The sequence below is a fragment of the Medicago sativa genome, chromosome 6 (genome assembly GCF_051527215.1).
Source record: "Medicago sativa cultivar Bolivia chromosome 6, Bolivia_mono, whole genome shotgun sequence".
NCBI classification, from domain to species: domain Eukaryota; kingdom Viridiplantae; phylum Streptophyta; class Magnoliopsida; order Fabales; family Fabaceae; genus Medicago; species Medicago sativa.
The window spans coordinates 94,481,967-94,505,786 of NC_140754.1; the positions used below are offsets into that span (position 1 = coordinate 94,481,967).

The 23,820-nt window shown below is 29.9% G+C and overlaps 1 long non-coding RNA gene across 1 annotated transcript; it reads right to left on the minus strand.

The window, feature by feature from the left end:
• Positions 1-18,660: 18,660 nt before the first annotated feature.
• Positions 18,661-19,864, minus strand: LOC146918404 (uncharacterized). The gene is made up of 2 exons (XR_015016182.1): positions 19,110-19,864; positions 18,661-18,994 (listed from the first exon to the last, which is right to left on the minus strand). It is a non-coding gene; the product is annotated as an uncharacterized LOC146918404 (long non-coding RNA).
• Positions 19,865-23,820: the final 3,956 nt, after the last annotated feature.

Consider the following 23,820-nt stretch of genomic DNA (forward strand, 5'->3'; position numbering starts at 1 on the left):
TTGATGGTTAGGTTCACTATATTCTTTAAATTAATTGGTAAAAACAAAACCCTAAACCCATATGTTGACTCATGATTAATTTTATGCAATCACTGCGTGTATAATCCATTGAGTTTTTTTTTGATATTTTAAAGTGATTATAAAAACAATTTTTTATTATTGTTATTGTACATACAATGAATTTGATTGTTCATAAAAGAGAAAAAGATTTACAAATAAAAACTGTTAAATGCAAGTTGGTGATAATACCTTTCATTATTACTGTAATTTGCACTAATTAGAAATATAAGTTGGTGCAGTTAAAATAATTATGTATGATTTCACATATACTAACATTAAATTAACATGTCCTTTAAAAAAATTAACATGTTAATTTAATGTTAGTATATGACAAATCATACATAATTATCTTTAACTGCACCAACCCATATTTATAATTAATGCATATCCTTTCAAAAAAAATAAAAATTAACATGAGATATGCATAACAATTAGTTTTATATATATAAACGTTTTAGTTTGGTTTCTATCAATTAACAAGTTCGTAGTGCAAATTAAATATAAATGTATAAAGAAGCATCAAACAAGTTATTTTCACAACATCCTAAAGGAAATCTAAATGTTGTTGCGGTAATAAGAAAAATTTAATTGCACGCAATAAAAGAAGACAACCCTTCTTTGTAAACATAAAACTAAAATACTTGTGACTTAAAAACTCCACAAGATAAAAATAGAGTAAACAAGACATTTACTAACAATTCCAATAAAAAAACCAAAAAAAAAACATAAACATCAATAATAAATTAACAGATATTTACCACATTTCCCTTAAAAAAAAGATACTTCTACATTTAACCAAAATTTGTTAACACTTTGTGTTACTTCGTTGCGCTCTGCATACCATTTGGTCATCGACTGGCGGTAGTTTTTACCTACCTTCTCAAGACCATAGTCCTCCTCCACTTGAAACTAAAATCAAAGCTTACTGAATTACATTAATTAAAAATAAAAATAAAAAACTCATAAATAATACAAAAACAAGAGGTCAATTAAAAAGAGAATTGATATTTTTACATTGAAATGTTATTGGGATTTTGTATTGAACATAATTTTGGATTTCATTTTATTTGTGCATTTTTTAATTTCATTCCATGTTTATGTGCAAAGTATGCTTTCCGGATTATATAACAGTACTTGCGTGAAAAAAGTTTGTATGATTTATCTTCAAAAGAAGTTTGTATCAGACGTGTTGTTTGTGCATTTTTTAATTTCATTCCATGTTTATGTTCAAAGTATGCTTTCCTAAAAAAAAACAATACTTACGTGATAAAAATTTGTATGATTCATCATCAAATGAAGTTCGTAGGAGACGTGTTGGCAGTTTAAGTGGGGTTAGTGGGCGGTTATTTGTTTTACAAAAATTTCAAATATATGTTAAAATTAAAACAATAAGGTTAAAAATGGAATAAAATGTAAAAAACTATAAACTATATGCCCAAACGCTATTTGAAATACGATCTCAAAAAAGTTATAAGTTGTTACGAAACACATCATGTTTTGATCCAACAAGCTTAGAACATAATTTAGTAAGCTATAAGCTAACTTATAGGTGTTACCAAACACAACCTACCTCTTTGATATTCTTTTGTATTAAATCCATGCCCTTGACGTCCGCATGAGCTACCACATCAACAATCTCACGTGTATTCTGTTTCATTCTAATCAATAATCATTAGAGGACCCAAGTAGAGCGATAGAGGTTAAAGATAATATGAATAGAGTAAAACATATAATAATGATCAATATTAATCAAAATTTAACTTACATCTATGAGAATGTCCCAAGCATTTCACTACCACAATTTTGGCTTTTAATAGCACAATATTAATAGCGTTTCTGGATAAATGCTATTAAAAACGCAACTCATAACTTGTTATAGCACTTTGCAGAAAGCAGGAGCTTTCTTAGCGCTTGAGAAGCGCTATTAAGAACTAAATTGTAAGATGCATTTACAATTTACAATTACAAAAGAATATAATATGGATTGTGCTGTAATAGATAAATAAAAAATATGTCATACAAATGAATTTGATTGTTCATAATAGAGAAAAAGATTTACAAATAAAAACTGTTAAATGCAATTAATTACAATTGTTGATATTCGATTTATAGTGATAATACATTTCATTATTATTGTGATATGCACTAATTAGAAATATGGGTTGGTCCATTAAAATAATTATGTATGATTTCACATATACTAACATTAAATTAACATGTCCTTTCAAAAAAAAAATTAACATGTTAATTTAATGTTAGTATATGACAAATCATACATTGTTATTTTTAACTGCACCAACTTATATATCTAATTAATGCATATCCTTTCAAAAAAAAAATTAACATGAGATATGCATAACTATTATTCATATATATATATATATATATATATATATATATATATATATATATATATATATATATATATATATATATTGTTGAGATCCCCCAAGTCTCCCTCTCTTTGGTGGTTCAAGGGTAACTACCAAAACAACATGCAATAAACAAAATCACCAAAATTCACAATGCAAAACACTCATAATTCACCTTGGTTACTTCAAATACAACATATTATTTTCTCAAAATCATTGATCTTTCTCTGAAGAATGACCAAAATCATCACTTGTATCTAATATCTTCAAAAAACAACAACGACCCACTAATTCTTACTTGAGCTTGGACAAACACACATCGAAAATTCGGAACCCCAAAAGAAAAAATTGATTTTTTTTTTGCTGTTGAAGGGAATTGGTTATTGTTTATTGGTAGATGCGTAGAGAAAAACCCAAAATTGAAAATGGAAAATTTGGATTAGGGTTGAATTGAAGGGGACAAGATATGAGGAGAAGATCGAAGAAGAAGAATATATATATATATATATATATATATATATATATATATATATATATATATATATATATATATATATATATATTACATGCAACAGAAAACTCGGTTTTCATACACGGAACTGATGTCATAACCAAACAAAAACATCGTTGATAATAAGTCTTTCCTGAAGAGGTGGATTAATAACTAGAGTAATACCATAACATAACTCATACATATTGTTATAGAAAGTGAGATTAAAATTAGAACTAAAAACAAACATTTAGCCATACTAATATAAACCACCATACCCGTATTTTAAAACTAGATGGTTATGTTATTCGACCACTATTTAAGTCGTTTTTTTTATGCTCACTCAAAATTTTGGCAACTCACCAAACACTATATAAACAAATGTGATAATTGGTACACAACTATTGTTAATGTCAGAAGTTTCAATATTTTTGTCAAAAAAACAAAAAGAAGTTTCATTGTTTGTTTCACATTCCTTTTACATATAAAAAACATCAACTTTACTTTTTTCATTCAAATAAATTACATATTCATTTCTTACAATCTTACGCTTAATAGATTATTTTCACTGATCAAATCCATACTTAAATCACACATCTACAATTAAAAAAATATATTATAACTAGTACATAACTATGAAGACAATAGTGTCAATTTGTTAATTTCAAATGTTTCAATATTTGAAACACATTCCTTTTAAATAAATAAAATAACTATTTTAATTTTTTTATAAATAAAATTATCATTTCATTTCGTTGATCAAACAACACTTAAAACACACAACTACAACTAAAAGATAGAGCAACATAATTACGATTGTTTTTGAAAGAAAAAACCAGAGAAAGTTTTATGAAAAAACCAAGGCAGAGGTGCATCAAAAGTATGTTACAACAACGAATAATAAGTGACAGAAAACCCTTATTCTAAGAACCATTACGCTGCCACAAAATAATCAAAGAACAAATATCTTTAAAATTTTAGATTAGCAAGTTGTCACAATTCAGGCGTTTCAAACTGAGATTTAAAAGATGTTACATCTCAACTGATCTTGTTGTTGATTTTTTTAATTTATTATTTTAGAGTTTAAGATCATCAAGTTATCACAACTGAGGCGTGTTCAATTATAATTAACAAGATATCACATCTCAACTAATTATATTGTTTGAATTTTTTATTTTATTTTAGAGTTTAAGCCAAGTTGTTACACTTAGACGTCTAAAACATCATGGATTAACAATACGTCACTTCTCGATCAATCTCATTTTTAGTATATTCTCCAGAAATCCCTAATCATAACTATTTATTTAAAAAAAAAAAAAATCTTGTCCCTGAATAAAAACACCTATACATTTTCAATTTTTTTTCCAAAACATAGCCATTATTAATATCGGTCATATTTTAAAGATGAAAAGTTAAAGTTACACACATTAATACATAAAGGATATTTTAGGAAAATTCACATACAGAATAGATACATTAATATTATCCACTTCTCTTAATATATGTGAAAAAAGTAAGAGAGTCTTATAAAAAGGGATGAAAACACATTTCAAATTATATAATTTGAACTGTGAATTGTATAATTTGAATTGTGTTTAGAACACAAAAAATAGTAAAAGCATATTTAAACCTAAGATAACCATTATCGATGGAAGAAACAAGAAATCATCTAAACTTGTTCGACACCAATTTCAACAAACGGAACAATATCATCCGATAAAGCAAGATGAGTGATATTTACTGCCCCGCTGGTAAGTTGAATCGTTTTGTAAAGATCTTCATTGACCGCAGTATTAACAAGATGAAAAAGATACTACCATCACCTCAAGAATGACATAATTCATCAAGTGATTCCCCATTTCAAACCATTCTCATTCAAGAAGAAGAAATACAATGTCAAATAAGATAAACAAAATTGGAAGGCATGCCAGAGTCAATTGTATTCTTTACAAAATCCCAATTCATACGATAATAGACCTTCTCCAAATCATCTATTGTATCCTTTACAAAAACAGTTTGATCGTCTATTGTATTCTTTAAGAATTGTTTTTTTGATATCATTGTTAGGTCTTGAGAGTGGCTTGGGAATCATCACATTGGCCTTTAGAAACCATACATGTGAGTAGTTTGGCATATTACATCTTCACCCAAAACTTCAACGTATTATAAATATTGATCATCTCATTTATATGTCTCTCAACATCTAATTTTCCATCAAATGTAAAATTTATAACTCACACTAGACATATCAACCATTCCTAGCATATTGGATGGTTCCATGATAGTTCAGCACAACCAAATTTATCGTTAGGAGTATTATGCAGTGGCGAAGCCCTACATGGGCTGGGGTGGGCCACGACCACCAATTTTTTTTTTTTTTAAAAAAAGTAACAATTATAGATCTATTTTGCGAGATTTTAAACAATTTTACGATGATTTTAGTTTTTGGCACATCCAAAATCCCCACAAAGTTGTGTAGTGGGTCACACGGAAAAATTTAAAAATTTAAAATCATAGATCCTTTTTGCAAGATTTTAAACAACTTTTCAATGGTTTTAGTTTTCGGTGGTTTCAAAAGTTGCATATGCGTGATTTTTGTCATGTTTACACTTGACCGGTTAGTTGATGTTTACGAACCTTGTAATTTGTGGAGTGGAGTTTTAATTTTAAACTGTGTCAACTAAAAACTCTTCAAATTAACAATACTGTTAAAAAGAAGTTTCATAATTTAGTGGTCCATCCAAGCTTCTTTTTCTTGCTCCGCCACTAGTATTATGTTTGTAATTGAAACTTCAAGTAAATTATATGGTTGTGCTCAATCATATCTCTCGCCTAAATTTTTTTTGTATTGGACAAAGAAAATTTAAAATTTAAAAACCCCCATGCCGAGACCATTTCTAGAAACTAAATTGATTAGTTATAAATTGATGTTATAGAAGCAAAACAACTGTGGGAAGATTTCTTAATTAATCATATTTTCTATTTATTTTAAAATAAATTCAAATTTTTAATGAAATTTTGCCTACAAATTAACAATATTCAACATAACTTTAGAGAAACCAAACAAATTACATAGCTTGACATCAAGAATTGAGTGAAAAGTAGGTTTAAAGAGCACATAGACTAGTTTGAAAACTTTGAAACACCAAATTAACGTAACCGACATTTTTACTCATTATTATATCATATAAAAGAGTCTTCCAAAAGATAACTCTCAAACCCTCGAGATGTAAAAACAGAATTTTGAAAGGACTAAAAGATATTGAAGGGTCTAAAAAGAAATTCTCATCAAATTATATGAACACAATTGGGCCATCTGAACCAATAAGCCCATCAAGACAAGGCCTCAATGAAAATTGCTCTTCTCCCATACAAAATTGCTCATTCCCACGTAAACCGACCAAAATTCCCCTGACATCAGTTAACCATGATTTAACTCACGTTGGGTTGCAACTTGTGATTTTATTTGCTTTTACACATATATGTTGTGAACCTAAGTATTTATGCCTTTTGTAAGACCTCTTAATTGATTCCATAATCAAGAATAGTGACTTCTATATGACATGCTCAAGATGGGACAAACCAGCTTATATGTGTTTTTTTTAGGGAAGCTTATATGTGTTAGTGCTTCGTTCTTTTGACTCATTTTAGTGCTTAGTAGATTTAGGTCTCTATGATGTTTTTCATGGAATAGTAGTATTTAATCTAAGTCTTAATGAGCTCGTAGTAACATATCAAACTTAATTTGTTGAAGTTCGATGTACGATATGACATATGGTTTCCTATTAGGTGCTAAATATATGACAGAAATGAAAAAATAAGACTTAAATGAATTATAGTTAAACTTTGATTTTAACTTATTAACTCCAAGTCCTCTAAAAAAATCATTCTCTAAGTAAAAATTTGGAATTTAATTTTCACCAAAGCTTATCACCTTTGTTAAATATAGTGACATGAGGAAGGCAGTTATTGTTGATGTCTGAAACAACATGGTACGAGGTAGTTATTGTTGTTACTTACTTGCTTGGTTGTGAATTGGTTTTGGTGAAAGAAGGCAGAGGAAGAGAAGAGAAGCATGATGAAGTGGACATCATGGTTCCCACGTGTTCACCTCTTATTCTTCTTTGGCCTTTCTTTGGCTTTACCAACACTTTCTTTGGCCATCATGATGCTTTGGTGAAAGATAACAAGTTGCAACCAACGTGAGTTAACACGCGTGCATGTTGGCTCAACATGAAGTCACGTTGATGCTATTGAAGATGACTTAAGGCATATTGAGGGTATTTGGTTAGAAATTTGGGAATGAGCAAAAGTGTATGGGAGAATTGAGGGTATTTTGGTTAGAACATTTGGGAATGTGTAACGTCCCGGATTTTAATCCAAGACATTACCTAAATATTATTTATTCTTTTGAAAAACGAGGCTTTATAGAAAAAAATATAATTGTCTTCTTAATGGGATAAATATCACTTTATAGTAAATTTCAAAAAAATTAAATTACAATTACAATTGAATAAAAACTAGTCTTCTTTTTCATTGAAAAACCCAATTTGCCCCCGTACGCGTTTCATCACACATCAAGCTTCATATTTCATCTTTGGTACCTACAACATTTTATTAATGTAATGGTCAATCTCCTTATCCAAATTGGTTCATACTCAAAGCACAAGAAACAGTGCTCTAAAATAGATAGCATAAAATCTTCTCGATCAAAAAGAAATAAAAATACACAAGCCATATTTTAAAAGAACTCAAATGAAATTATGCATGAGATGCATGCTCTTAATCACTACGTGATCCGGATATAAACAAGCCACACAGGCTAAGAACGAGCCACACAGACTATGCAAATGTTATGATAATGAAGCAAGCCACACAGGCTATGCAGATGTCATGCCATGATAATTATTTCAAAGAAAATATATTCTAGTCACTTAGGCAAATGCAAAATAAAATCCAGCCACTAAGGCAACCACACAATTAAATCGTAAACAATTTACATCTTTATTCTCAAGCATCACAAATAACATAAAACATAATAAAAATCAACAACACACCCTCATACAAAAATATCATATGGGTCATTATAAAAGTTACCTCTTAATTATATATTTTAATTATTATTATTATTATTATTATTATTATTATTATTATTATTATTATTATTATTATTATTATCTTCTTTCAAACGACAAGAATTTCTACCACTATTCCAAAACACAGTCCTAGCACTTAGTAAGAACGTATGGGGAAAAAGCTCTTACCTTGGACGGCTTTACTTCCTAGCTAAAACTCAATCTAGATCCCACGAGGTACTTACAAGAAATAAAGATAAACATTTGGCAAGATGATTTGTCAAAATGGATTGATGGACTTGAAAGTTATTTTGGATGAGTTAAGTTCGGCGTGAGGTAGATGATGAAAGGAATGAATTTAAAGACGAATAGAGAGGCATGCTCCAAATTCATCATAAAGAAAAGGGAAATGCTAACAAGTGTCCTAAGGGCACTTGTTAAGAAGACCAAAGAAGAAATTTTGTCTTGGAAATGGTGCATTCAATGCATGGAAACTTTAAAAAGTAACTTTTTCTACTTTAAATTTATCAATTATTTCTATTTTTACATCTTTAACAAGTGCCCTAAGGGCACTTGTTAGCAAGACCCTAAAGAAAAATAACCTCTCTTTATTTACAATAAAAAATAGTACAATAAAAAAACATACCTTTGACCAAGGAATAATCATGAGGATTTAAAGACATTGAATTTGAAAAAGTAAAATGTTAAGGACCAAATAGAGATAAATAGTCAAAAGGAGAATTAATTAATTGACACTAATTAGAAACTCTCAAACCGAATCGAAAACAGAAGCTTAAAGGAAAGAAATAAAGGAAACATACAAATCTAAATAAGTGCATTATGTTTGACAGCTAGAACCATGGCAATAAAGATGACATTGAACTTAGACAATACCACTAATTGTGAATCAAAACTGATGCATATAAATCTAAAGACAATCAGCGCAACACACATTTGGTCTTTATTTCTATTTTTATTTTTTTTACTATAATAATTATTTGATTTCGCTCTCAAAAAAAAATTATTTGATTTCATTTACTCAATATTATAAGGTTTAATTCAGCATCTAACTACTTCTCATTCTTGCTAAAAATGGTTACATTTAGTATGAGAATTGTCTTGCCAAATTCAAAGTATATAAATATCATGAATGATGCACGTTAAGCTCAAGAGAAAGTTACACAGGGCTAAAAGAAAGAATAAATGGGTCAATCCTCAATTAAATCGGTGCAGTATATTTTTTTTATATCATTTAGACATTAAATAAATTGTTAAATAAATAAATATCAAGAAAATCACTAAAAAGAATATATATAAATTTTAGGGAAAATTACACTCACCTCCCTTGAGTTTTCTTTAAATGACAGAGACACCCCCTTTAGTTTTAAAATAGACACTAACCTCCCTTAAGTTTTCATTAAATAGATTGATTCCTCCATTCTCTCTTAACACTCTCTTAAGTCTTAACAGTGTTATCTTTCAGAAGTGAATGTTTACCCTCTTTCTCATTTTCAAACTTATCTGGTTTCTATATCAATGAATTGAATGATCTTATGCCTTAATTGAATGACCTCTAGTTTTATGTAGAAATAATTTATATAATCTGATGAGCAACAAAATAGTTTTCGTAGAAAAGAGCGAAAAGAGTTCTGATGCAATAGAGAGGGGAGCAAGTGTAAATTGTTAACATGATTACCATTTCAAGTATCAACAATTTATTTTGGTACTAGTCTGTTATGAGTTATGAAAGATTTTTACATTGAGTTAACCAAAGAATATTAATCGATTTCTTACGACTAATTAGTATAAATGAAAACAAGTAGAAGAGGAATACAGTGTCATCACATCATTTCATGTTGCCATGTCTAAAGATTTGGATTAATATTGGTGGGTTGAATCAGTGTTGCAGATGCATTCAATCATATAGAGAGGGGTAATTCATAGCATTAAGGCAAGCTAATGTTAGTAAACTAACAAATGGTTAAGAGAGTTAAATTGAGGGGAGGTTACTAAATTTTTAAAACTAGAGGGGAGGTATGTGTCTTTTAACCAAACCTTAAGGGAGGTCTTTGTAATTTTCCCTAAATTTTATAAAATATTGGGGCGTTACAGAATGAGCAAAAGTGTATGGGAGAAGAGCAATTTTCAACCCTCAGTAGGTCATTTATTTGGCTGAAGGGTATCATTCACATATTATTATAGAATTTCTATTTTATTTATATCCAGTAAAAGCACGGATCACGTAATATTTCGATAATTATATAAAAAATAATTAAATTATTACTATTGTTGAATGTTTAAAGATATTAAATAAAAATTATTATTAATTAATTTAATGTTTCTATTAAATCTTTTTATCTTATATATACAAATTTTTATGTACATGTATACTATACACAAAGAAAATAGGCTTAAAATAAATGAGTTTGGGTTGGCCTTTTCATTACCTATTTTACCCTTCATTTAAATTATTTTATTTACTATTTTATCCTTTTAATAATATTGTTTTAAATTGTAATTAAAAAAAATTAAATCCCATTACCCTTCCTTTATCCTCCTTGCGCTATGAATTGGCTTTCTTGTTGTTAATGTTTGACCCTGTGGGCGGTAAGTATGACCTATTTACTATTTACTATTTTATATTTATGCGGTAATACATATTTTTTTTTTCTATATTTAAGGGCATTAGATAATAAGGAGAAGAAAGAGGAAAAATGGGTTTTATAGTTTGCAAAATGATCATTAGACACATAAAATTATTAATATCATGAGTTGGCAGCATAAGAAACAAGCTAGTTTTTTGATAATGTACGACCAACAATGCACTCGACAATTGCAACTATTTATTCCCAACTTCAACTTACCCACCAAGCCTTTGGGACTGACCCTTCAGTGCCTCATATTCTTACTCCAAAGATGGTGAGTTGGTAGTATGGAGATAAGTACACCATGATCCTCAATGTTGATGGAAGTGCTTTGACGAATCCAGGAAAAGCAGGTTATCGTGGTCTAATTCGTAAGCACGATGGCAGTTTCCAACTTGTTTTTTCGGGAGTGTTGGGATCTCTAATATCCTTCATGCTGAGTTCAAGCTCTCTGGATTGAAATCAAGTTGTGATGGGAGGCAAACTATAAAAAACTTATGTGTTACTCTGACTCTTTTCATGTGGTGCAATTGGTGTCAAAGAACACTCCATGTTTCTATCACTATGCAAATATCTTTGGACAGTTACTATTCACCATATCCTTTGAATAGGAAATTCATGTGCAAACGTTCTCGCTAAGTTAGGAGTTAATAGTTCAGACCATCTTGTCACGATCAATGAGCATCCCTCTTATTTATCATATGCTTTAATGGATGATGCCTTAGGTGTGTCTTTTCTAAGGAGACCTAGTTTTTTTCCCTCCTTTTTGTTTTCTTTTCCTTTTCTCTTTTTCTCATGTAACAAAAAAATAAGATCATGAGTTTAAATAAGGATGATTACGAAATTATGTTGGAGTACAATTTTTACATGTTGTTAGTAAATTTCGTTCAGTTATGCAATTTACATTTAATATCACTGTGATTACATCATACACTTGGCATAAAATCCATGCAGTAAAGAAATTAACTCAGCTAAAAGATGAACGTCAATCATGATCATATCACATATGATTTACAACCTAATCCATTCTTAGAGTCACGTGTGAACGCCACATTGAAGACTGAATTGCATTCGTTTTTTGCTTTCTTCTGCCAATCACTTTGCTTAATTGTATTTAGGTCCAAGTAAAGGGTATGGTGTGCCCAAATCAAACGAGTGTTGGTTGGACCCTTCAATGTGTGTCTTTTTTTTTTAAATAAAAAATTGGGATAGTTGAGATTATTTTATTAATTAAAGTGACATTAATCATCATTTTATAGTTATTTTTAAGCGAATTTCGACTGAATAACTTAAGGTTACAAAACTAATCACATAAAATGATGTGATGTTGCCTAAGCACATTTTGATTCAATTATAAGAGATAAAGTATACTGAAAAAGCCTCCTAAAATTTGGATCAAGTGTAATATTGATGTCGGTTTTGTGCCTATTTGTTGTGACACAACATATTATGGGACGTATATACTATTTACTAGACAACTAGGGTAAAATTTTACTGGCTAAAACCTTGTAGTCTTCACGTCTTCTAAAAGCTCATGAAGCTGAAGTTTACGGTCTTTTTATAGGGAAAGAAGGGGCAGTGAATCTGGGTTTTATTTTATGTTACATGAGAAAAATTTACTAAACTGGCTATACGTTGAATGTTAGTCCCCATATTTACGATTTTATTCCTATTCTTATTTGTATTTTTTTTCTTTGACAATAATTCCTATTTGTATTAAACACATTGTTATTAATCAAATAATATAATGCTAAAAAAGATGATTTGAGATTGCTTGATAGTGGAAAAACAAGTAAGTACACATATCATGATACCAGTTAAATTCTAATTAATAATTATTTATTATAAGTTTTTATGTTTACTTATAGCTATGTTGGTGACTCCTATTTAATAGAGTTTCTAAATTCACTAGAACGTAAACATTTTTATTTCAAGGCAGTGAGTGAATACTCTTGTTCAAAGTTTAATCAGGACATTACCAAAAAATAGATTAATATATAATATAATATAGCTCTTAAAGCATTATCCAAAAAAAAATGGATACCATGGCTGGCACACCTTTCAGCTATGACGGCAGGCTCATCCATATGTCGGCGTGACATGACATACAAGTTGGCAGCAAAATAAAGACATAATTAAAATGAAAAAACAAAGTTAAATAAATATATTTTCCATGTTCATCCAACAACGTGCACAACAAACAAATCCTCATTTCATAAAAAAGGTATAAAGAAAGAGTTACTAAAATCCACATATATATAGGACAAACATTCTTCTTTTTGTCTGTAATAAACAGAAAATTGAGAAAAGGACTAAACTTGTGATGCTAAAAGAGCTAGACTAATTTGCGTAAAAAAACATCTTATGGACTAAGATGTTACATAAGTTGGTTCATTTAGTATTTAAATTTGCAAAATAAAAATTTAGTCCATAATATATTTTTTTGACGCAAATTAGTCAATAATATATTTTTGTCTAAATAATATATCAAAGGTGGGATTGGACTTTTCCAATCATGGGAAAATTAAATGGCTTTCCCAGCATAAACGCCACCTTACATGTATAATGTATTGTATTTACTAAGATCCATTTGTTCATGAATCGAAACAATAATAAAAATATGTAGCTGATCTTGTTGAAAAATATATATATATATATATATATATATATATATATATATATATATATATATATAGACTCACAATTGTACATGTAACTTTACCAAGATAATAATAATAATAAGGGTGCTGCTAACCAAGAATATTTCAAAATTATGTTACCTAAATAGACATTAAATAAATGGATCTCATTTGGTTTACCTAAATTAAAGTGATATATAAGTCAACTAATTAAAATAAGAAATAGTTGTATTTATTGTTTGTCTTTGTAGCACTAACATCATCAATTATGTTATTTATCATCTACAAATAAAAACAATAATATAAAAAAAAAAAACATAAAGACAAGATGTAAAAACAATAACATATAAAAACACCTGTGTTAATATATATCATTTTTGTTTCTTAAAAAAAATAACATATAAAAACAAGACAAAAAAAAGGTTTGGATAATACCTAATAAATCGAACGCAGCGTAAAAAAAAAAAAAAAGTTACCTAATAAATTGAACGCATCGTAAAAAAAAAAAAATAGGAAAAAGAGAGAGAGAGATTGAATATGGTACCTGCATAATTGAATATAGTATTGATGATGGTAGAGAGATATTGAATATAGCTTTTATTAATTTTAATTATTTGAAATATTTTACACTCTAATTAAGGTAAAGCAAGTGATATCTATTTATTTATTGTCTATTTATTGTTCCTTATCTAGTGCCCGGCGGGCACTAGCATTGCCCTAATAATAATAATAATATCATTGACAACCTGATTAACTGTCAGGTGGCGGTAAAAATGTGACTTTCACGTAGTGGAAAAAAGTGTCTCATGGTAAATGTCACATAGTCAAAAGGATCATATATACCATGTTACCATACCATAATTTTTTTTTTGGTCTTGCTAACAAGTGCCCTAAGGGCATTGTTTAAGGAACCCACAAAAGGAAATTATGTCTTGAAAATACAAGTCAAACACTTGTTAAAGTTATAATCGTACAATTTCCAATGCAAAAGTTGCTACTTTTAGATGCTTAAACAATGCCCTTAGGGCACTTGTTAGCATTTTCCTTTTTTTTTGAAATAACCATGTTACCATACCATGTTACGGCACAAATTATGAATTATGATTACTGAGAAAGGTTTGGGAAGAAGGTTCGGTATAGGTGGGGTTTGTTTTGTATCACACTGAGGGTGTGTTTGGTTTGGAAGAGAAGTTGTGAAGAGAGAAATAGGTGAGAGAGAGAGTGAGAAGAGAGAAATATGTGAGAAATGGAGTAGATTTGATGTGTTGTTTGGTATAAAAGAGAGAAAAGAGAGATAGAAGAGAGAGAAGTGTTGATTATTTATAAAAGTACTAAGATACCCCTACAATAAAAAAATCTATTAAATTATTTAATCTTTGTCAAAAATTAAATTATTTAACCTTTTATTCAAATTTATTTTAATTAATTAAATTATTTATTTTAACTTTATATCAATTAAATTAATTATTTTTTCGCTAAATTAAACTAATTAGTTTAACTGAATTAAGTTAAACTGATTATAGTTTTTATGTAATTCAATCATTCAATTATTACGTAAATTTAAAATGTTTGCTTAGTCACTGTATTAAACTAATTAGTTTAACTGAATTAAGTTAAATTGATTATAGTTTTTATGTAATTCAATCATTCAATTATTACGTAAATTTAAAATGTTTGCTTAGTCACTGTATATTAGGAAAGGAACACATTATCACTAATCACACCAATGCTTCCCTTTTTTTTCCGTGCCATGTTGCAAACTTGCAACAATTTCACAGGGGCATTAGTGGAATAAAAATAAAAAGTGGGTTTCTTCTCTATTTCTTCGCTGAGACAAAAGAGGCGTGGGTCCCACGTGTTTTTATCTCTCTTCTCTCTTTCTCTTTGCAACCAAACAGGAGAAGTTCCGAACTTCTCTCCTTCTCTGTCTGCTCTTTCTCTCTTTCCTATTTCACCTCAACCAAACACAGTGTGACTCTCACACTCTTACATCAGGTGGGCTCGGACATAAGGTTCCATATTGTCAGTTTTCAGATTGGGGTTTGGGAGAAATTCTAATATGGTCACATGACCAAATAAATAGTGTTTGGTCACATACACATAAAGAAATATTTTTTTAATAATAAGTAGAAAATTGATAAAAAAGATGATTGAATATTTTGAGGGAATCTTTTTATGTGTGTGTGTCCAAATTTTATTGATTTGGTCCTGTGATCATGCAAGAATACCTCTGGGGTTTGGTACTAGGTAGTTTGAACCAAAAATAAAAAATATACGTGGACTAACATGTCCTATAATTAGCTTTTTTGGAGGAAATATCCTATAAAACCTGTTTCCATGATTTGGGCATTGTCACTATCATCATCAAATAAGAGAATTAAATATTTTTTTGACCAAATAATTGTTAGAAAACGAGACCACCAACCTATTTTATTGTATTGATTGTTCATGTTTTTAAAAGCAATTCTATAAAATGGTAAGAATGAACTTCACTTATTATTCATCTCAGCTGAAGTTTATATACAAAGCCTGTACAGTGTTAGTAGAAACATATAGGAGCAAATATATCTAAAACTAATCAATATAACTATGGTTACCTTAATAGTTTTGTAAATTTAAAATATGAAAAAACTTCATTCTTTAACTGAAAAGGTCAAAGTTCAAACGTATCGATGGTTAAAATCGCATTACATATTGTTTGATTTTGATTGTTTCACTTGGAGGTCGTGTTTAAAGACAATTTTCTGATTTTTATGCTTGGGCAACGTTGTTGTGTAATATAATTTTGTGGATTGTCAATTTTCTCTGATACACCTTGTGCTAGAGAGACTTCTTTTAGTTTATTAATATATTTTCTTAGACATTTAAGAAAAAATCTGAAAAAAATAATTTAAATCTTAGGATCTTGAAATTTGCTCATCTCAAATTCTTAACTTCAATTCTTTAATGTTAATTTTCATCGGTTAGATTACTTTCTTTAAAACAAAAGTAATTAAATCATGTTTCACTATCGATTTTGATAAAATCATTCGAAAGTTATTTTATTGGATGTTAGGTGAAATTTTTGAGATTAAAATTCAAATTTGAGATATTTATAAGGATAAAATACTTATTTAAATCTACAATACAATAGCCTATGAAGTCCGGATACGAGATACGATACGGATACGATACTGCACCGATACGCCGATACGGAAAAATTTCAAAAATCAAGATACGATACGACTTGGACACGTTAATAAAAAAAATTATATAATTAAATGTACAATATAATTATAACCATTTTTTTAATATGCAGATATATTAACCAACAAAAGAAACTAGTCATAGACTCGTAGCACATCAACATAAATATAAAAAGGAAAATGCTGAAATACACGACAATGTTTGTCGCGTAATTTGCACGAACAAGTTTGTAACTATCATTTGCTATTTTTTTCAATTTGAATTCAACAAGAAATGATAAATTTTGCTTGTGCTGTATATTTCCTATGAGAAATCATAAAAACTTCTCATTCGGTTATCTAAATACGTGTCTTACCACACCATTGCTTTGGTAACAATATTTTTTAATATATAACATTGGAAGTGGGTTATGTATGTCAGTTATTGCTTAACGTTGTTTTTTAATATACTACTATATACAAAAGCATCAATAACCAAAAAGAAATCCATTAATAAAGTGAATTGGGCGTTGTTCAACATGTCGTGTGGCTTTCGTGTGTTGAGTTTGTCGTGTTGTATAGCAGTGTTCATATAAAAAATATTAACGATTAAGAAAGTGATAATTAATCAATTACATACGCAATATATTCTAAAAAGAGCACTATCAGTGCTATATTATGGGTCCGTTTGGATTAGCTTATTTTAGAGCTTATACAATACAACTTATGCAAGTAAATAAGTTTTTTTTTTTGTATTATTTATAAGTTTTTAAGGTAGTCTATGATTGCTCAAAAAAAAAAAAAAGGTAGTCTATGAAAAAACAGTTTATGAAGATACAATTTTCGCTAGTGAGAATTTATAAATTAAAATAAAAGCTTATTTATTTACATAAGCTATTTTCATAAGCTCAAAATAAGCTCAAACCAAACGGGGCATAAATCCAAAAGGAACATTATTAGTGCTATACTACATCGATCCAAAAAAGAACACATTTTAAGTTATTTTAGTTAACATTAATTGGGAAATATCAAGGCGGATATCAGTCAGATACTCTCCTGATACGTATCGAGAAGTATCAGATAACTATTTTTTTAAAAAATAAAATTTAATCTTCGGATACTTTCCTGATACGTATCGGCAAGTATCAGACAGGTATCAGTGTAGGATACGCAGATGATACAATACGTCATCCATTTTGAAGTATCGAGGCTTCACATGCCTAAACAGAATTAGGATTAAAAAACTATATATATGGCTTTATATATATATGGCTTCACATGCCTAAACAGAATTAGGATTAAAAAACTATATATAAAAAATAAATTTAAAAGTGATTTAAAACCCTAGTCAATAAAACACTCTCTCTTTCACACTTCATAATCACTTCATAATTCCCACTCACATCAAAGTCTCACTTGCTCTCTCCGTTCCAATCTTTCTTGAGAGAGAAACACCTGGACATCAACTGTTACCACCACAGCACCGTCACTTTCACCATATCCAACTTCATCGCCACCACCAAAAACTCCCTCAACATCACCAAATATGCGACCTCTGGAACCACCTTCATCATCAAATATGCCACCTCAGGAACCAGAAGCAGAATTTGAACTAAATCAAGGTGAGAGTTTTTTGTTTTCTAGCGTTCGTCAAGGTATTTGGATAAATTTATATTATCAAATCAAGATTAAAGGAGAATTGAACCTGGAAATCCATGTATTTTGGTAAAGTTATGCGTAAAACTGTTTACATAATAATATGTTGGTTCAATTAAATTCTATTCAAAATATAATATCTTACTTTTTATTTAAGAGTGTGTTTAATATGAATTTCTAAAATATAATATCTTACTTTTTATTTAAGAGTGTGTTTAATATGAATTTCTAAAAAATGGTTTAAAGGTGAACCTTTACTATTTCAATAAAAAAATGAAATTTATAACAATAAAAAATGGAGGATAAAAAATATTTTATTAAAATCTGTTAAAATATTAGGTAGTGCACCGTTAGACTGAATCTATATTAGACAATTCCTGCTTTTAAATTAATAAATAAATATTATAGCATTTTTATTGATCCGTGCATGAACTCATTCATCATCAAACACATAAGTAATAAAGTAAGAATAATCAGTCATAATCGATTAAAGTATAGATAATACTTTTATTTACTATAAGATAAACATACTCAGTAGCATTCATGATATTGTTTACTATACTATGAAGTACGGCACTTTGCATTTTATTATTCTAAAAAAACAACATATAGAGAGAGCAAGAATTACAATTGAGTGCCAATATATTAATATATGCTTGAGAATGTTTGAAATATTAGTGGGGGCACTAGCCCACGTATTGATATGAATACATCCATCCCTGGTGTAAGTGTTAGTGTTTGAATTTTCATATAAATTCTCATTTTTCTAAAATAAAAGACCATAAACCTCCTAGTGACCAACTCAAGTAGTTCCAGCTGGGATGAACATAAAGGCAAGAATATGCTATAACCTTGTAACCACTTCTCTGCCCTTGGCTTGCACACCATATTACCTACAGATTGCACCATAAAAGAAACATTACAGTTCAAATTTCAATGATAGTCAAACATGGTAGAACTCAGGCATAGTTATTAAAAAGAATCTAAAGTCATAAATGAGAACCATACCTCAAGATTACTTCCATAAGGAAATGATGTGATCACAAACACAAAGAAGCCAATATACTTATCTCAACCACATTGCTTTATTTTCCAAATTAGGCAGACCTTTTTGTCTCCAGACCTTTATGAAACTTAAAAATAAATTAGTCAAAATATGATTGTGTCTATAAAAAGAGTGCATGTAAAATCAATAAAAAGAAAAGCTAGCTACCAATTCAAAGCAGAGTTCTAATGTTGTCTCAAAAGAGTACGGCAGATGATGGGGGAGTGAAAATGGGATGAGGCAAAAATAAATTGGGGGAGTGAAAATGTGATGAGCCAAAAATTGAAGTTCCTAGAAATTAAAGTTCCAAGGTTAGCTTGCATAAGGGAACAAATGAATGGATGGCATGGGTGATTGGGAGAGTTAATGTTGATAAGGTCAAAGACATTAACACACACGTAGGATCTATTGCCCTTCCAAGTTCCAAACAATTAAAAAAAATATCGGTAGTCAAAATTAAAATGAAAAATAGATTAAGGAAATAATAAGGGAAAACTTACTAATAATAGAAAGATTAGAAAAAGTAAACACTCTAATTAGATGACAAATGTCATACTTGCTGCTCCCTCCGTCCCTATATCTAGCCCCGTTTGCTTTTTTCACATTTTTTAAGAAAAGTTGTCAGTGTAATTAATGTGTCTGTTTTGTGTGTTAATATTACCAAATTGTCCTTTGTTTCTACGTGTGTTAAATTTGACTATTTATATTTCAAAACAAGTTAGTAGTATTAATTAGGGGTATGTTTAGGACATACGCCTCATGCTTCTCTATCGCGGTGTGATGCTTTTCTACCAAGACGTGCTTCTCTATCGCGGTGTGATGCTTTTCTAATCATTGCATTACTTAATATATGTGTAAAAATCTTAAACAATATTACTACTATTCATTTTGAAACGGAGTAATAAACTACAAATAAACGAAGAACAATTTCGGAGATATGGACAAAACAAGTCCAAGGTTAATTTCAGCATTTTGTATGAAAAAGAGTGGGGACCTTAGTTGCCAGCGCATTCGTGGGATACGCACGATGGTTTTAGTCGTGCAATTGAGCATTTTCCTTTTTGAAAAGAGGAACGACGGTTGAAAATGAACAGGTGGGGTAAACGATAAAACAAATTCATTACCTGGCTCATCTTTGGTCGATGCACTGATGAATGGCGCGTGCAAGCTGCAGCACATGCCACCATAAGAGCCATCTCATTAGGGTCAAATTCATTATGAAGCCTTGGATCAACCAGAGAATATACATTATAATCTCCTTCTGAAGCACGCATGAAGAAAAGCCTAGCCTGTGATGATGAAAGATGTGGTTGTAGTTAAAATTAGGTTTATGCTAACGAGTGTCCTTAGCCTTAGGGCACTTGTTAAGGATTTAAAAGAGAAAATAATTTATAAATTTTATGTAAATAAAGTTCCTTTATGAAGTTTCAATTTGTTGAATACACAATTTCTAAGAAAAAGTTTCTTGTTTTAACTTCTAATCAAGTGTCCTGAAGAGAGAAAGAAAAATGATTTAAGCGTTTGTGATGAAGTTATTAATATAAACTCTATATTTGAGCATTTTTTAGTCTAAAAATCATACATACTATAGGTTGTGCGAATTCTAGAAGGAGCTGTGTCAATAGCAGATCTTAATGCAGGGGTTACACCTGGACGCAGCAGGGAGAATCCTCAACAACACGAAGAAGACATGATAAGGTTGAGAGAAATGGCATTCGGATCGCATGCTTGAAGCAGCGTGTAACTCCTATATGATAGAATTTCTATATTCACTAGAACATAAACATTTTTATTTCAAGCAAGTGAGTGAATACTTTGTTCAGAGTTGAACCAGGACATGAGCTATGGCTTAAGAAAAATATAACATATAATAATTACCAAAAAAATATAATATATAATATAATAGCTCTTAAAGCATTATCCAAAAAGGCTGGCACACCTCATCATGCGGTCTCAATACCGCCGCCTCTTGCTCAAATTCCATCAGGATTGCCGTCTCATGTAGCACCGCCATCGCTGTCTCATGCTTCAATTCCATCAGGACGTATGTCTCGTGTAGGACAGCGATCATCGCCACCTCATGCTTTTCTATCAGGACGTCAATCACCGCCATCATCGCCGCCTCTGTCACCGCCATCATCGCCGCCTCATGCTTCTCTATCAGGATCAGGACATAGTTATTTTGAAAGTTGTGTACATAGTTATTAATTGAAGGATATAGTTGGAAAGGAAAGAAAAAAAAAAGTTAAATTCATTTCAAAATAATTTTTTCTTCTTTTAAATAATACTCATTTCGAAACATGTTGTTTAGTCAATAATAAACTTTTCTACTGATTCTCGGTAGAGAAATAGATGTAATAAAACTATATAAGAGTAATAAACAGTGAATGGAATGAAAAGACAATTAATTTCATCAGAAACAATTGCCAAACATTTTTTTATACCTCTCCATTAATGTCAGGACAATTTTTTAATTTTGAGTTCATGCTATACAACTATATCCTTCTATATTTGAGCATTTTTTAGTCTAAAAATCATACATACTATAGGTTGTGCGAGTTCTAGAAGGAGCTGTGTCAATAGCAGATCTTAATGCAGGGGTTACACCTGGACACAGCAGAGAATACAATACTCAACAACACGAAGAAGACATGATAAGGTTGAGAGAAATGGCATTCGGATCTCATGCTGGAAGCAGCGTGTACGGATCATGCAGCGAAAACCCGTTAGCCAGTCAATAATTCAGTAGAAGTTCATGAGTCTTGATTTGACTTGACACAGTTGTCATTGGGTTTTCACCTATGGATGGTACAATTGAATTTTGCTTCACTGATGTTTGTTTGATGGTAGTTGAAAGCAGGTTTGATAACAAACCTATCTTTAGATGTCATTTAGATATTTTGGAGAATTCTCACTCCAAAATCATAGTTAACTTGCGTGTGTCACACGGGACAAAGATTTAGAATTACATAAAACAGTTTTTCGGTAGATAACTCCCTAACCCTCAAGATGTATTTACCAGGTGTAAATGTGTGTGTGTGTGTCTATATATATATATATATATATATTTCTTTTTTACAGAACCAGACCTATTAATTAGTGATAAAAGAAATTCCCATCAAATAATATCAACACTATTGGGCCAGCTGATAAAATAAGCTCGTTGAGACAAGGGCTCGGTAGGCATCAATTATTTGCTTGAAGGGTATCATAATCATTCTCCTATGATTCTAGAGTTTCTATTATTTGTAATTCATTTCAGTTATGCAATTTACATTTTTTTTTAATAAAATTATGCAATTTACATTTAGTATCACTGTAATGACATTATACCCTTGGCACAAAATATACGCAATAAAGAAATAACACAGCTATACGATGAATGTCGATGATCGATGATCATTCCTATATGATTAACTACTTAATCCATTCGGGGGTTAATGATGGGGCTAATGAATGAATAGACAACAAATGTGAGTGGCACTTAGAGTCAAGTCATAGAGTCATTGAAGACTGAATTGCATTCTTTATGCTTTCTTCCAATTACCACTACTACAATAATGACATTTAGTAACACTTGAAAATTGTAACTAAATCAAGAAAAATGTTACTAATTAAATTTAGTAACATTTGAACAATTGTTAGATAAAGCCCTGTTGCTAAAGAGTTTTAGTTACATTTTATAGTACTATCTGTAACAATTAAAGTGTCACAAATGTTACATTATTGTAACACTTTTTGTATCATCAGTGACAATAAAAAAGTGTTACATTTATAATTTTTGAGAAGTTGTGAAAAGTGTCGCAAAATTGTCTACACTAAATTTTTTTGAATTTACCAAATGTCTTTGCTTAAACTTCATTCATATTTGAATTAACCAATATTAGATACAAGTTTAAATAACCAGTTTGAATTACATACTCTATACAAATTTCCCCCTTTCACTGTTCTTATTCTTGCATAATGAAAATGAACTATGCAACACAAGTTGTTGACGCTCGACAAATTTCTTTTCCTCGTCTTTCTTCTTCAAATCTTCTCGCATCCTTTTATAGTATTCAAATTTCATCACCATAACTTGATCACAAGTTTTTTTTTTTTTTTTTTTTTTTTGCTTTTGAAGAACCTGCAACAAATTTGAAAAACTGTACAATTCAGCTCCATGGATATATCATGTATAAACCATAGACAAAACCATAGATTTCAGTTTATTACGCCAAAACCCAATAAAACTAGAAATCCTCCTGAGCCTATAACTAGAAAATGCCACTTCTGATATGATCCCAAATCAGACCCTGCTACTAACTATCAATAAACAGGCAAAAATAGACAAACTTGCATATCAATAACCTCAGACAAACATACAATGGGAAAACAAAATTTTATGGAACCAAAAAACCAAAATAATACTCAACTGAGCAACTGAACATAACATAGACCATAATAATACTCAATTCCATATTGCATTGCATATTCAATTCCATAATACATATAAAGCAAGCATGCACATAGATCAGAAAGTTGAATTGGCCTAGTGTGAAATTCCATAGCACTGGTCTTTGGACTAGTGTGAACAAACATTAGTGTCTTGGCCTGTTTTGAAAATAAGCAACCCTCATAACAAGTTCTTGCTTTGAGAACAAACATTAGTGTCTTGGCCTAATTTTTTCATAA